The sequence below is a fragment of the Rosa chinensis genome, chromosome 1, assembly GCF_002994745.2.
Source record: "Rosa chinensis cultivar Old Blush chromosome 1, RchiOBHm-V2, whole genome shotgun sequence".
NCBI lineage: Eukaryota > Viridiplantae > Streptophyta > Magnoliopsida > Rosales > Rosaceae > Rosa > Rosa chinensis.
The window spans coordinates 57,502,972-57,518,371 of NC_037088.1; the positions used below are offsets into that span (position 1 = coordinate 57,502,972).

At 36.6% G+C, this 15,400-nt stretch overlaps 3 long non-coding RNA genes across 4 annotated transcripts; all 3 read left to right on the plus strand.

Annotated features, from left to right (window-relative positions):
- The first annotated feature begins 6,044 nt into the window (after positions 1 to 6,044).
- Positions 6,045 to 8,049, plus strand: LOC112195066. 2 transcript variants are annotated; one of them, XR_002934341.2, is made up of 5 exons: positions 6,045 to 6,246; positions 6,642 to 6,709; positions 7,224 to 7,289; positions 7,472 to 7,582; positions 7,956 to 8,049. It is a non-coding gene; the product is annotated as an uncharacterized LOC112195066 (long non-coding RNA). The 2 variants fall into 2 exon arrangements; XR_002934340.2 differs by having other exon boundaries at positions 7,973 to 8,049.
- A 273-nt stretch (positions 8,050 to 8,322) lies between these two features.
- Positions 8,323 to 9,668, plus strand: LOC112195074. The gene is made up of 3 exons (XR_002934342.2): positions 8,323 to 8,388; positions 8,699 to 8,761; positions 9,050 to 9,668. It is a non-coding gene; the product is annotated as an uncharacterized LOC112195074 (long non-coding RNA).
- A 223-nt stretch (positions 9,669 to 9,891) lies between these two features.
- Positions 9,892 to 11,206, plus strand: LOC121049430. Its single transcript, XR_005800218.1, has 2 exons — positions 9,892 to 10,151; positions 10,640 to 11,206. It is a non-coding gene; the product is annotated as an uncharacterized LOC121049430 (long non-coding RNA).
- The last annotated feature ends 4,194 nt before the right edge of the window (positions 11,207 to 15,400 follow it).

Below are 15,400 nucleotides of genomic sequence, written 5' to 3' on the forward strand. Positions count from 1 at the left end.
GGCACTGCTAAAGCCCCTAATAAACCACCACCTCCATTTAAGGCCACTGCTCCCAACCCAATATTACCTGCCATACTATGACAAGCCCCAGCAAAAAATAATTTAGTCTCCTGCTCTGGCAAACCACCTTATAATACTTTCTGGATATAGGTAAATCCAGTAGTCAATAAGATGTACATGATCGAGTGAAATGTATATGTTATGTATATATGCACCAGATCTAAAGAATTTTCTTTCAAATGGTCTACCTCTCAATTAGAATTAGCCTCTAAACCCACACCACACAATCCCCCCCATGTTGGCAAGGATAGCGCAACTTGGATAAGAATTTGCCCTTTGTTCAAATTAGGAGAAACAAAATTGAATAAAGAATTCGGAAGCCAAAAATTTGTAATAAAATAAATGACCGGTTAGATAAATGACCTCTTATTACTCATTTATGAGGAAATCTATCATAGATAGAAACCAAAATTCAAGTTGGATTTTTATCCTTTTATATATATCTGTATATTTATTTCTAATTAAATTCGTTCTTTCAAATAAACGACCGTCTTTACTTTTGACCACCATCTAACCTGATCCATGGTCATATTTCAAATCACGAGCAAAACATTATCCTAATATCTTCCATCCAATTATTAAGATGCTAAGACGTCGTTGTCCTTTAAGCTACCAGCATCTACTTATGTCGGATTCAGAGACGGATTCCGATGATCTAAGTGAAATGTGTAATGCTCGAGTTGGATTGAGCAAAAAGAGGGGAAAATCCACCGTAAATGAAGGAAGGAAAGTAAAGATAAATAAGAAGAAAAAAAGCAATGAAGGACCGGGGATTGCAAAGGAAGATCAGCCAGGTTTCAAAAGGCTAATTTTCATTTGATACCTGACACTTGATATTTCAATTTACGCATTTTCTCTTGTATTCTTAAACTCATTCTTGTTTGTTAGTTATACAATATCAACACATATTCTGTGTGTGTATATATGTTTATATGTAAGGATTAAACTAAAGTAAGAGATAATAAATCATATATATATATATATATATATATGAATATTAAATAAGAGATTTGATGATATTAGTTCCTCAAAAGCAAGTGATGTAGGGATTAAATCTCAACATCAATCCTAGAATGAAATGGTAAATCACATTACACGCACACACATGTTTGTGTTTGGTGTCAACTAAACACAAAAATTCACCTGAATAATTAGTTTGAAATGGTTTTCCAATTGCTTTATTTTCTACATTAATTGTATAAAACAATATGTATAATCAGAAGGAATTTGTAATAATGCAGAATTGCATGTAGTGAAGGTTGCGGAAGAGTATCAAGAACACATGAAGAAGATACCGATCCCAATGATTCGCCGATCGGATGCTATGTTTATCACTTGGCATTCATTAGCTAATTCCATGAAGCAATTTTATGGCCAACCATTGCACTACCTGACTCATGTTCTTGTGAAGCAGTGGGATCAGTCAAGAATAGGTAATGTGGATGAAGAGAAGCCAATGGACAACATTATTCATTCAAGGAAAGCTGAATCTACCATATGGGGTGTTGAGGAAGTCCACAGGCGTTGTACTTCTCACATTCATTTGGCTAAGCTGTGGCTTTCTGACCCGGATTACAGTGCTGTTGTTGGTGACGTCATCACCTCTAAATTGGTTGCATGAAATTTATATACCAGTCATTTTAATATATAGTTACTTTCTTTGTGCTTTAAAACTCTCGTATACAGTTTACCGATCGAGGCCTTTCTTTTGTAAGTGGTTTTGTATTTGCTTGCTACAGTGGTGAAAATAGACTGCGCTGTTCTTTAATAACTTTCATCAATGAAGTCTGAGTTGTTCTTAACTTGCAGTTTGCGGCTAACTAATTATTTTATTAATTGCTTGCATGCATATCTAGAGCTTTCTTCGATCAGAAAGTATTCTGAACTGGAGAGGCCGGATGAGAGTAGAAAACTCTGGATAGTACAGAAGTAAATGACTTGAAAGAGTACGTGGTCTAAAATCACACTTGACTATAGAGAATTCCTTTTATTTTTTTAGTCACTGTAGGATTTCTTTTGTCACCTTAGAATATCATCCTTCTTAATTTCCAGCATTGATCCGTTTTCTTTTCGTGTTAGAGCTTGTAACATCATCATTGTTTTTATTTTTATTTTTTTATGCGGATACATCATCATTGTTAAACTGGCAGGGTTTTAAGAGAAGGTTTAATGAATCAAAATCTTTTATATAGGTCAATAAGTCTACAGCCGAAATGACCAATTTTGTCTCCCATGGCTAGGCTTATGTGTGTGAAACTAAATATTCATCATTAATAAATTTTACAGTACACTTTTTGATGCTTTCATGTTACACGGCATCATCTTAGTTATTGATATCCTCTTCATGCTCTAAATTTTTTATCCTTTTATTTTCAAGCTCTAATTAGTAATTATTATATTAAATACAAAATAGGTTATTTATTCTTGAGGTGGAAAAGAAAAAAAATTAAAAATTATAAGCTAACTACAATATTCTTTTTTTTCTTTTCTTTTTTTAATGGGATTTGATGTTATTAGATATCAAAGCCATGAAAATAGACCAGAATCTAACATAACTTACATAAGAAAACCGGTAAAACCAGATAAACCTATCTAAACCAATACTAAACTCATTAAAGTCTAAAGGGACGTTCACTGGAAAGCAAGCCTAAACAAGCACGAACAACCTCGCTATTCTAAAGAAAAATCATTCATCTAGTCTAATCTACCAGCATACACTTGTGGTACAAATAACAACTAGAAACATCTTAAAATAACTCATAGAGATTACTCCAACTTTAGAAGGCTTGTAACCAGATGTCTAATAGTAGAGAAACTTAAGAAGATTCTAGCTCCTTCCCAATAGGGTTAGAGCGAACACCGTCCTCAGCCTCCTCAGGAGCCAATAACCTCGACAACAGGTTGGTCTTGCCCTTCATTTCCATTGTAGCAGACTCAACCAGCCCAAGATTGAGCTCAAACCTAGGCCTAAAAGCCCAAGCACCCCTCATTCCAAGTTTGAGCCCAGCCACCAATGACCTAAGCCCAAACCCGAGCAACAGGAACCATCCGATGTCGAGCCGCCACTGCCGCAGCCAGATCTTCCGGCGACCGACAGTGCCAATCCTCCATCTGGCGACGATGAAAGAAAGCTCATTCTGCACGATCTGCTCGACTGCACGCCTTACTGGCAATCAACGCCGATCACCCTGCTTCGACCTCGATCTGTGCTCCGATAATAAAAAAAACCAGGCCAAGACCTACGTCTCCTGATATCCTTCGCTCCTCAGTGCTGAGCCTTAACTCCCAGCAAAACAGATCCACCTAAAAAACCAGAGACTCGGACCGAGGGATCCAAATCGATTTTGAAATCTGACTCTCCTCAATCTGCCTCGGTGTTGTAGGACACGCCAATCAGTCCGACCTTCTGCCACCACCGACTGACGCTGACCCTACACCCAGAGTTACCGCACCCCACGATGAGAGCTCGTCGAGCTGAAACAGACTGGAATAGGGGGGATGCCGCCGCACTGGACTCAAAACCCTAAGGCTTTGCCTGATTGACTTTTATTATTTTGTGATTGTTTTAGTAAGCTTTAATTTTTTTTGTTAAAAAACAATTGATTTTTGAAAATTTAGAGAGTGTAAAAGTAAAATTGGGATTGGAATGGTCTACTCATTTCATTCATAACCCCTTTATATAGGGATAGGATTACAACGGAAATATCAATTACATTGATGGCACTAAATGCTGATTGAGCTGTGATTTGTAATTGCTTGATTCTCTCTTCGTCTGTTTCTTTGACGAAGGCACATAATGTGCTTTTCCTTTAACACTCCCCCTTGTGCCAAGTCAAAGACGAAATGGTGCATGAGTTGTTGCCTCACTAAAAACCTTGCCAAGTAACAATAAAAACCCTGTGGAACAAAAATAAAACTTGGTCGAAGGAAAAGAGCACAACGCACCTTCTACATTTGAGAATGACATGTGTGTGTTAGACTCCCCCTGACGTCTACACCTCCCCCTGATCATCCCAAACACGTGGTAAGCCTTCAAGCACCCCAATGGTTGTCCGTAGTCTTTATCCAAAGAAGGATCCATTCCGTCCAAAAGATGACGACGAAGAAGTGCTAGAGGCAGAAGTGCCATATCTAAGTGCAATAGGCGCATTGTTGTACTTAGCACAATGCATAAGACTGGATATCTCATTCGCTGTGAACTTGCTAGCTAGATATAGCTCTGTGACAACATGACGCCATTGGACTGGTGTTAAAGATATCTTTCGATACCTAAGTGGTACGATTGATATGGGCTTGTTCTATCCCTACAGAGAGATGATGGATTCGGACCCATCAAGTACCAGGGACGCTACACATGGTGGACTGCGTTCCCTCTCCCCAACCCAAAATGATATAAGTGTTTTGGAAGGTTTTGCTTATGCTGGGTATCTCTCTGACCCACACAAAGGTCGCTCCCAAACTGGTTATGTTTTCACCATGGGAAAGACCGCGATATCTTGGAGGTCTACAAAGCAGACCTTAGTCGCTACCTCTTCGAATCATGCAGAGATTATTGCTCTTCACGAAGCAGTTCGTGAATGCATATGGCTTCGATCCATAGTTACGCATGTTCGAAGCAATTGTGGTTTGAAGTCTACCACAGATGAGCCAACGAGCATTTATGAGGATAATGCTGCTTGCATTGAACAAATGAAGCAAAGCTACATCAAAGGCGACAACACCAAGCACATATCGCCCAAATTCTTCTACAATCAGCAACAACAGAAGTTCCTCAAGATCAAAGTAAACTAGGTTCGATCTGAGGACAATGCGACAGACTTGTTTACTAAGTCATTGCCCAAATCCACGTTCGAGAAACATGTGGCAAGAATTGGCTTGCTGAAATTATCTGAACTCCCATGATCGTAGTCATCAGGGGGAGGCACAGACATCAGGGGGAGATGTCTACATGTTCGTCTTGAATCGTGAAGGGTGTGTTGTGCTTTTTTTCCCCTTCGACCGAGGTTATTTTTGTCCCACTGGATTTTTGTTACTCGGCAAGGTTTTTAACGAGGTAACAAGAGAAGCACCGCTTTTAGACAACACAAGGGGGAGTGTTTAAGGATATCTCTATTTGTGTTTGGCCCAAACTCTAGGTTACTTGACCTAGTGGTAATAGGGTTTAATTAGAAGAATCTAGAGATTATCTTTCCTTGTATGATTCTAACTCTATGCATTGTAATCCTCTATATAAAGAGGCCCCTATTATCAATGAGAATACACAGTAAATTTCTCTCAATATCTGATTCTCTAAAACAAACCTAGATTTTTTACCTTATAAGTTTGTATTTATAATTAGTTGTCAGTTGTCACTACCTTAAAAAAGTGATCAAAGAGATACTTTATTCTTAAGGGTCGAAAATATGTGTAAATGATCTTTATAGAAGCCGTTAAATTATGATGTCTCTAATCTATTAACTCGAGTTATTAGGCCGGAACTAAGGGAGGCTTCCCTACGCTACCAGGATCAGGGCAAACCTACAACCTCAACCCAACAGGACTTACAAAACTGGTCAGCATCCCAGCCCAGCCCATTGATATGAAATTATGCAGGACATTTTCTAGATTGCCCACCACTACTACAAATTTCCCCATTAGCACCCTTTTTTTAGCCACTAAAAAGTCATCAGTCCCAAATTGAATAGTATTACACTGATATAAAAGATTGGTGGTTTTTTTTCCCTCTCACTGATCATCAGTGTGTATAGTACACTGTAGATGCAAAGTATTAGTTGTTTAATCGGTATGACACTATTCATGGGGTTAAAACTGTAAAATAAGTAGATAGAGGAGCTGACACACATGTTTTTAATGTTTTTTATCAGCTATGGTGATCAATTCTAGCCATCGGATCAATGAAGAGCTAATCGAACGCTCACTTGACATAAGGTCCCTTTTTCTTCTAATCTCTATCGAGAGACTGGGTTCATACTTCATACCTAAAACCAGATCTAGTTTTTTCTCCCCTTCTGTCTCTCTCTTTCTCCCCTTCAGAGTTCAAACCTGAACAAGAACTAGTTTTTTCTTCCCTCATTTTAGTTCGGTTCCTGATCTGCCTCCTCTCTAGTATTTTCTCTTATGGGTGACTGGCGCGTCTGAAGTCAGCGAGACACGCGAATGGCTTCGGACTATCTTCCCACAACCCAGGTGACAATCTCAATTTCCAAACTTTATCGAGGATGATACTATGTTGTTTTGTGTTTTGTATGTCTATTCATTGAATTTGGTTGACTCTGATGACATTGATTTGCCTCAGTTTGATTGAAATTTATGGGGTAGGAACTTTTAGGTTAAGCTTTAGATTAGGAGAGTTATTCCATGGTCTGGGGATTTAGGTTTGCAATATGCCAATATCCAAGCATGTTTAGCTTTATAGTATGGAATAAGCAATGGCTTTCTGGAGGGTAATAGAATTATTTGACTTAGTTCAGGTTAGTTTTAAGTGTGAAGCGATTCTATGCCGATCTATCTTGTTTATTTTACCCTTTCTTCTGTTCTTTTCCTTCTCTGATACAAAGCTCAAATATTTTTTCCTATCACAGTTAACAACCCAAAGTTGCAGTGAAGAATTTTCATGACTCGGGTAGTGGGGTGATCTCCCAACAACATGGTATAGCAACCTGCTATGTTATTCTTTTCCTTCACTGGCAATCATTTAAATAATTAGATTAAGGTCCTGCCAGGTCCTGCTTTCTAATGCAATTAGGCCCGGCTTGGTAAAATATTCCATCTACTAGCTTTTGATTTTTCTTTTTGTCTGCAAGCCGTCAATTTCAATTTGATTTTAGGGATTAACTATGTGTGGGTAAGCTTTTGGATTTAGCTGGATAGCTTGGAAAGGGATGACTTTCTTTAAATTGAGTGGAAATCCTTATTCATCTATAATATTTTCAATTTAGTTCATCCTTGCCCGATGCTCCCTTTTTCATCTCTAATGTCAACTTATTACTAATCAAGAAGCATATAAAATTATAATTGTTTGGATAAGGCGTTTGCTTCCACATGCTGTCTTTATGTTTCCCATTTTTATAGTCAGTCTCACTCTTGGCATCTAATAATTGATTTTGTTTTCTAAGATTACAATTGTCAGTGTGTCTAATGCCATACTGGGTTTTTGCATGTAGGGATATAGCGGGTAGCAAACTCTGCCTTTACTGATGAAAACAACAAATCATTGTATTGAGAGAGAGGTACACTAATTTGGTTATCTGCATGAAATAAACAGATCAATGCTCTTTATTTAAGGATGAAGTAGATGATATGGCAAAAAGATATGTCTCTTCTTTATATACTTCACTCTTTTTTTCTTTTTGTTTCTTTTTCCCCACAAGTTTTTTGCTACTGTTAAGTTTACTTTTTTTCTTTTGTGCAGGTTAATAATACTTTTGACTTCTAATTAAAGAAAATTTATCACCAGTTCACCACTTTGGTTACGTGATTTCTGTCCACATTTTTTAGAAGACTAATCAAAGAGATTGGCAAGGTATGAGATGAAACTATTCAATATTATTAATTATATCAAGCTTTCTACCATCTTACTGATACCTATGGAATATAGAGCTCTTACTTGTTTGTTGTATGAAATATCTGTGATAACCAGCTGTTTGGATATAAACTCTGAATGTTCATGAGTGGAGAAATATGAAAATACCTACCTATTGATTTTTCAAATTTTTTTTTTTTTGTCAATTTTGGTCATTAGTTATCATGTCTTAGCATCTCTATATTAAAAACATTATATGGGTGATCCTTCTTGGTGAGGTACTTGAACAACGGAGTCTAATTTTTGAGTTTCTTTAGGCAAACTGCATATTTTAGTTGCTTGCAGTATATATTTGATGTTAATTCTTCAATAGTTAGCATTTGCTTGTAGGCTACTTAAACTTCCTATGTGCGGTATGACTTGCTGGAGATCAGGAAACGCTATTTGGACAGATAGACAAGTAAGGTGAGCTTTTTGTGGGTTTGGTGAATTGACTATTTATGCTTGTTATTTCATAATGTACATTGTGCACTTGAAAGCCTCAGGTTTTGTTCATTCTAGATAATTTCAAGGAAACTTATGTAGTGCTAGCTAACTAAATCCAAGTAAACTAGAAAGCTCCTTTATTAGGTAGCTACAAAGTTTAAATCAATGCCACTAAGGTAGTCTCTCTTGCTCTGTCCGTATTCTTTTAAGTGATGTTGCCTCTCTTGTTGATGTTTCTTGTCTATACTTTGTACGTCTGCTACTCTGCCTTTGTATCTCATTCAAGGGACTGGACACTTTCTTTTATGCAGTTGAAGAAGGTACTTGCAGGGCTTGGGTTCTCTTTATAGTCTGAGATTAATCTTATTGAACTCAGCACTTGATATTCATGTACAATGCAATTGCTTTTTGGTAAACATGATTTGATGACATCTAGTATCTGATATAACTCAGGTGCCAATTGTTTACTTTCTTATTGACTGTTGTTAATATTTACAAACATGCGCAATGCATTTGTTGTTGTATATGTGCTTGAAATGTGTCTGACATGGTTAATATGAAGCTTATTTTTAGGCAAGCAATTGAACACCACTACTTAAAAGTAATGCCTCGTTGTTTTTATGCATGCAGAACATCACTGGCAGATATGGTATGATTGCAGAAAAGAATACATCTATCTTTGTTTTCTTTAAGGTACTAACTTCTACATATAAATGTGTTGGGATAGTGATTTTGACTGTTGCTTAAAAGTGGCTAATACAGTTGTCGATTGTTTGGTTTAGGGATGATATATCATTCTGAGTATCTTGTTTTGCTATCAGCGTGGTGTTTTATTATCTTAGTGTACAAGACACATTATTTTTCTTCGATGACAATTTTTTGTTGTTAAGATGTTAAATTCTGGATACTGATTGAATTGAATAAATTTGGTATTTTGGCTGCTCTATATCTCAGTTTATTTTTGTGTATGGTTTTATATAGGACCTCATTCAAACAATAGCGTCTTGAGGATTGGACGACACACCACAGAGCTCTTGAGAACTTTACACAATGAAGGACTTGCAGCTTTAGGGGAAGCAGCAAAATCAGATTATATTAGAGTTGGGAATTGGTTAAGGAAGATCGTAAAGGGCTGTTAACAGAGTTTTTCTTCTTCTTTATCTACATTACTGTTTCAATATTGGAGGCAGCAGATGCAACCACGGAGAGGAACATGAAGAGATTTATAGATTTTTGATTTTTGATGTTGTATTTTATTTGAAATTGTATTTGAATTGTACAGTACATTTTAGAAATATAGCTGGGTCAAATTGTTTTTTTTTTTTTAATATATCCCCATGTTTTGCCACTGATGTTGGTGGCATTGAGAAGACACACACTGATACAATAACAGTGGGAGAGAAAAAGGTTATATGCTGCATTGAGTTTTGGTATGCCACTGTTGTTTTAACAGTGTGGATTGTCCCAATAGCACCTACAATAGAGGGGACTGTTATCTCATTAGTGGCTGCATAGTGGCTAATGACATTAGCCACTATTATCAGTGTGCTTTGTCCCAATAGGGACTAATTCAAATCAGTGTGCTTTGGGGAAATTTGTAGTAGTGCACCAAATTAGACATTGTTGGTAGCAGAGATCGAACTTGTGTGGGTTTACACCTCAAGTCCGCCCTTGCCAACTAAATCAACTCTCATTGGTGGTATGCCATTAATTTTAATGCCTCACATACATATGTAAAAATTACAACCACATAAAAGAGCACCCGGTCTCACCAATGCTTTACATATATACATGCTTCTGGCCCTTCTCTCCTTCAGCAAATCATCAAGATGGAGAGGGGAGAGTCTAGTTGGGAGGCTTGCCGCAGAGCCAATATTGCGTAGACCGTAGTGAACCACCACCTCACTGACCCTAACTCCCTAGCAACATGAGAGAATATCAGAGCACGCCCAATCATTGGAAGGTGAAGAAATAGGGCACAATATGTGATTCTTATGGCCCAAAGTGGCCTAAATATGCCTCACTGCTGCTGGAAGGTTGGCTCGCCGAGAAGAGAGTCATGCATCATGGGAGGAAATATATGGTGCATAAATTACCTTATCATCTTGATTTTCTGGTCTTTTTCGTTGTTTGGGTCCTTCATTTGCTTATATAATAAGGGTTTGTTTTTGCGAGGTTTAGGCATATATGCAATCATAGATCTGAGTCGGTAATTTTTATTTTTCATTTTTATCGAAGAGTTTGTGATATTAGGTTGGCATGATTGTTTATGAATATATATTGAAGATTTTATGCTCGGTGTTACTGAATTTATAATGATTGCACATATGGAGTTGAATTTTCTATTGGATCGATCTATGAAAAATGAAAAAGTACTTTATAGAACAAATATTTTCCTTAGATTTCAGGTTGAGCATCAAACATGGTAATACCTGGTAAAGAGAAATTGTTGTGTGAGAACGAGAAAATCAACAATCAATTTTTTTTTTGTTAATTCTTTTTACCATCATTGTCCTATTTGATTGAAGTTATCTCAAAATTTAATGGTTAAATTTCATTGTTTATTAACAGTATTAGTGCGCTTGCAAAATAAAAAGGTGGTTTTCCGCTGTGATGCATGACTCTCTTCTCGATGAGCCAGCCTTCAAGCAGCAACGAGGCATATTCAGGTAACTCTGGGCCATAAAAATCACATACTGTCCCCCACTTCTTCACCTTCCCTTGCGTGGGGAGTGTCTTCTCCCATGTTGCTAGGGATTTCGGGTTAGTTAGGTGATGGTTTACTATGGTCTGTGCATATTGGCTCTGTCGCTAGCCTCCCAACTGGACTCTCCCCACTCCATGTAGATGATCAGCTGAAGGAGTGAAGGACGAGAAGCAGGTATATATGCAGAGGGTTGGTGAGATTGGGTGCTCTTTTCTGAAGTGTGTATTAATTTTTACATATGTCTATGTGACACTGCGATCAATGTCGTACCCAGCCGTGGAAAAGTGGGCATTTTGTACGCATGCATTTCCTCTACTTTACTCTATAGTGGAAGGGAGTATCAACAAAGGGGTGTGTGTGTATTTGTAAACATGAATTATTGTTTAACAAAGGGTTCGAGAACGTACATATTGGGTTATGATTCCAGTGAATTTGAGCTTGTAACTACTACCCAATTTCGATTCTCCGAAGTTAGAGTTAGTGTTATACGAAGTGTTCGATTATATATGAGGATTAATTTGTATATTAATTTGATATTCCGGCCAAATAACTAGAGTTAATAGATTAGATATATACTTTAATATGGTATTACAATTTGACAGCCTCTATCATCTACACATACTCACTACTAGAAAAATGGCCTAAGGGGACACATACCATGTGTGCCTTTTGATACCTATATGGACAAATATGTGTCCCTATTGAGCTATAGAGACACATATCATATGTGTGCCTATTGCTAGTGTTCCTATTGCTAAATGGCACACATCTCATATCTCATGTGTCCCAAAAATAACACTTAAACTACAATAGACTACCAATACAATATATTTATACAAATACTACGCACCAATTGGGGACACTTTCAGCATCTATGCCTATTGCTTTTTCTTTTTCATTTTCTTTTTTTCCACCATGACAAATTCAATACCCAGGCAAAACAAAATTCAATTATTAAATAAAAATAAACAAGACCAGATAATAATAAAAATGTCATAACCTTCTTCATTAAACAACTCATGTCCAGCAATACATAAACAAACCCCAATTCTCTCCCAAAAACTACTAAACTCACTTAAACCCAATGGAGCTAATGTTCTCAGTTCGACTTGCCATGGCTTTCCACAGTTAGGTATTTCAAGGAATGTATGATCAGCCATACAATTTCCATACTTCCTCATAGCTGTCTCTGGAAGTTCCTGCACATTTTTGATATGCTAATCAGCATGATATGCAATAAATTAAAAAAATAATAATAAGAATCAACTGCTCCAAATTGAAATTCTAATAGAATATGCTTCGTCTTACACACAAAGAAGAAATATAAGAAAGTAATACTAGATGTATTGAATGCCACTGCTAACCTACAATATAATCTAGACAGAGGAAGAAATCAAAATGTTCTTTTGCTGCACCTGCTACTAGACTTGGTTGAGCATGCAAAGATTATCAAGGAGAAAACAAATTCTTTTGCTGCAGAGATTATCAAGCCTTCCAGCATGTTACACATCTACCATAAACTAAACTATAGTGAACTTAAATAAAGAGACTGCCAACCAAGCTACAAACTGATGAGAATAATCACAAAGAATAAACACAAGAGTATTGAACAAAGCCCCAAATTATAAATCCAAGAGTAAACACAAAGAATAATCACACCCTAAAGTGATACATGACTGTTGTTATTATAATTATAACTCCTAGCATTATATGTTTGGGACACTTGCAAAAGATTGAAGATTGAGATAAAGGGAATTGATAAATAACAGATAAGAAATAATTTGGAGAGCTTAAGTCATCATGAAAGAATTTCAATGTCGATTCCCTTTGTCATTGCTCATTAACTCTAGCTCTACAAGTTAGTCATGAATTTTGAAATGTGTAATTGGAATTGAAGTTTTCAGGCAAAACATTATATATTTCTGAATCATAATTGAGTCTGCTGGTTACCTTTTCAATAGAGCCTTCACACAAAAACATTGAGAAATCAAAGTCGATTGTTGCTTCCTTCAACTCTTCAAGTGAAAATAATCGACATACTGGGGCACCATGTGTCTCTAATTTCACTGCTTGAGATATATATATCCTACACATAGTATAACAGAATCAGGTACTAAAACACAATATAGTCTGTATTCATAGACTTTAAAACACGAAGTTGAAGTTGTGCATTGTGAATTTGTGATAAAAGATTTTAAAACACGAAGTTGAAGTAGTTCAGAACCTTCTCTTCAAACTTTTCCAATAAATACCCCAGATTCCGAACTGTAGCACAAACACATGGACTACATAAGTATGAGGTGATCCATAGTAAGTAACAGAAATTTAATTGGAGAAGAAACCACCTATTAATACCAAGCCTATCTATTTTCTATGTAATGGAGAATCAAGATGGATCATAAAGGTGCTTAACAACTACAGCTACATTTGATGTGCAAACAAATTAACAAAATGACGGTATTGTGAAAATTACCATCATTTTCTACAAATCTAAAGAAATAATCCAATGAATAAATGAACTACAAATATCAAATGGTGAAACAAAAAGGGTACCATCGAGGAAGAATGTAGCTAAAGAAGGACCATTTAATCTAGCAGTATCAACATAGAGCATACTTACTGGTAGGCTATTTCTATACACCTAAATAGATGCATAAAAATGTCTATAATTTAACCCTACAAGAATGTCGAAAATAGTATAGGTAAGTAGGGATCGTTCCCGCAAGAGATTGTGGTCTAATCACTAATCTAAATACTCAAAATAAAATAAACCTAAACTGTCCAGTTATAAAGATCTGACTGGCAGACGACTCTAAACTATTCTAAATGTCACGAAAATTTACAGACAGACTCTAGACGTGATAAACTAACTACTGACAAAGTTTGATAATTTTTGAAGGTGTTTTGGTTGACGAACAAATTAAATAAAAACGAAACATTGAACAACTCCGAAAATAAAAAGACTTGATTCAGGGTTTTGAAAATCAAAGATAAAACAAGTTAGAGGAATTGCATCCACCACCAATCAATCAAGTAAACGAATCATGTTCAACCTAATTTCATTTATTTATGGATGAAGATGCTCAAGTTAACCCAACGCCTGAATTAACCTATTGTTTTTCCTTACTTGTATGCTAGGTGAGAGACGCTCTACACCTAACCTATTTTCTAAAATGCAACCTAGGTTGACGCAACTCTAGATTTAACACATAGAAATCATTAAGATTAAGAAAAATGAGACATCACAAGACATCATGAGTACGACGCATCTCAATTAATCTAGGAACCCAATCACTCGCCTTATAGACAATTTACTACTCTAGAACTCTCAACGGAACCCTCGAAACAAGGCACAGGCAATGATCATTCTTAGCAATAGAATCCTAAACATGCAATCTAAGTTGCGCACCAAAGAAAACATGCAAAGGAATCATCAATGTGAAGATAGAAATTAGATTCTCACCAATAGATAAACAAAACTAATTGAAAGTCATAATAAGTTTACAATCATGATTTGGGGCTTCAACAGCCCCTAACAAAAGAGTTAGTTTCTCATAGAAAGAAAAACAAAAACAAGCTAAAGAGAAAAATAAGAAGTTGCAGGAGAGAGAGGGAGAGCGGCTGCAGATTGATCTCCTTTTATATGCTTAGAGGTTGCCTTCATCTTTCTGTTGTGTAGGAAATCCAAAACCTAAAAGAATTAGGGTTCACGTGCTTAGGTGGAGTTTTCCTATTGGCTCTTGAACTTGATGACTTATTCCAACCATTCACATCGCCCATTAAGTCAGAATATGATGACAAACTCGTCCTCGGGTTTTTCGGTGTGATTTGGGCTTCAAAACATAAATTCCCGTCCAACCTCAGATTCACGCGCAGCCTGACCTTCTTGTACTAAATCGGCCATAACTTCTTCTAGAAAAATGGTATTGACAAGCCGTAAAAAGATCTGGAAACTAGACATCCGAAGCTTTCCATCAATATAAAGATCATCCTCTGGATCATTATGATCTGGTCTCAGTGATCTGTCGAAGTTGACTGATCTACACAGACATATTTGCCGATTTTGCCTTTCAATCCCTCTTTTACTTCTTTTCTCCTTCTTTGCTCAAAATACCTATAAAACAAGTAAACAACGTAAATAACGAGAAAATACACTAACTAACAAAGAAAGTATAGAGGTTAACGTTATTAATATCGCATAATTATGCTCCTATCACTTACGTTCCACTAGGACATGGCTTTCCTATCTCTCCACTAACGGCAAGTCTTGCATCTTTTTGCAAAAGCTCCACAGTAAGGACATCATTTGCCTGCCAATTACAACGTACATGGTAGCATTTTTATCAATTATAACAAACAATTCATGTATAGAAACTTTGCAACTGGATATTGAAGTTTCTTCGTCTTGTAAATGCAAAGCTGGAATACGAATCAATAATGAAAGTCGTCTGCCATACGTTAGATGCCATGGAAATCACATACGCTCCAAGCGAATCACTCCCAAGAGAATGGGGGAGAACTCAATTCAATTGAAAACCCTAAATTACTCAATCAAATAACCAATTACTCAATTGAAACCCTAAAATCCCCAATTATTCAATTCAATGCAGAAACTACCTACCCTT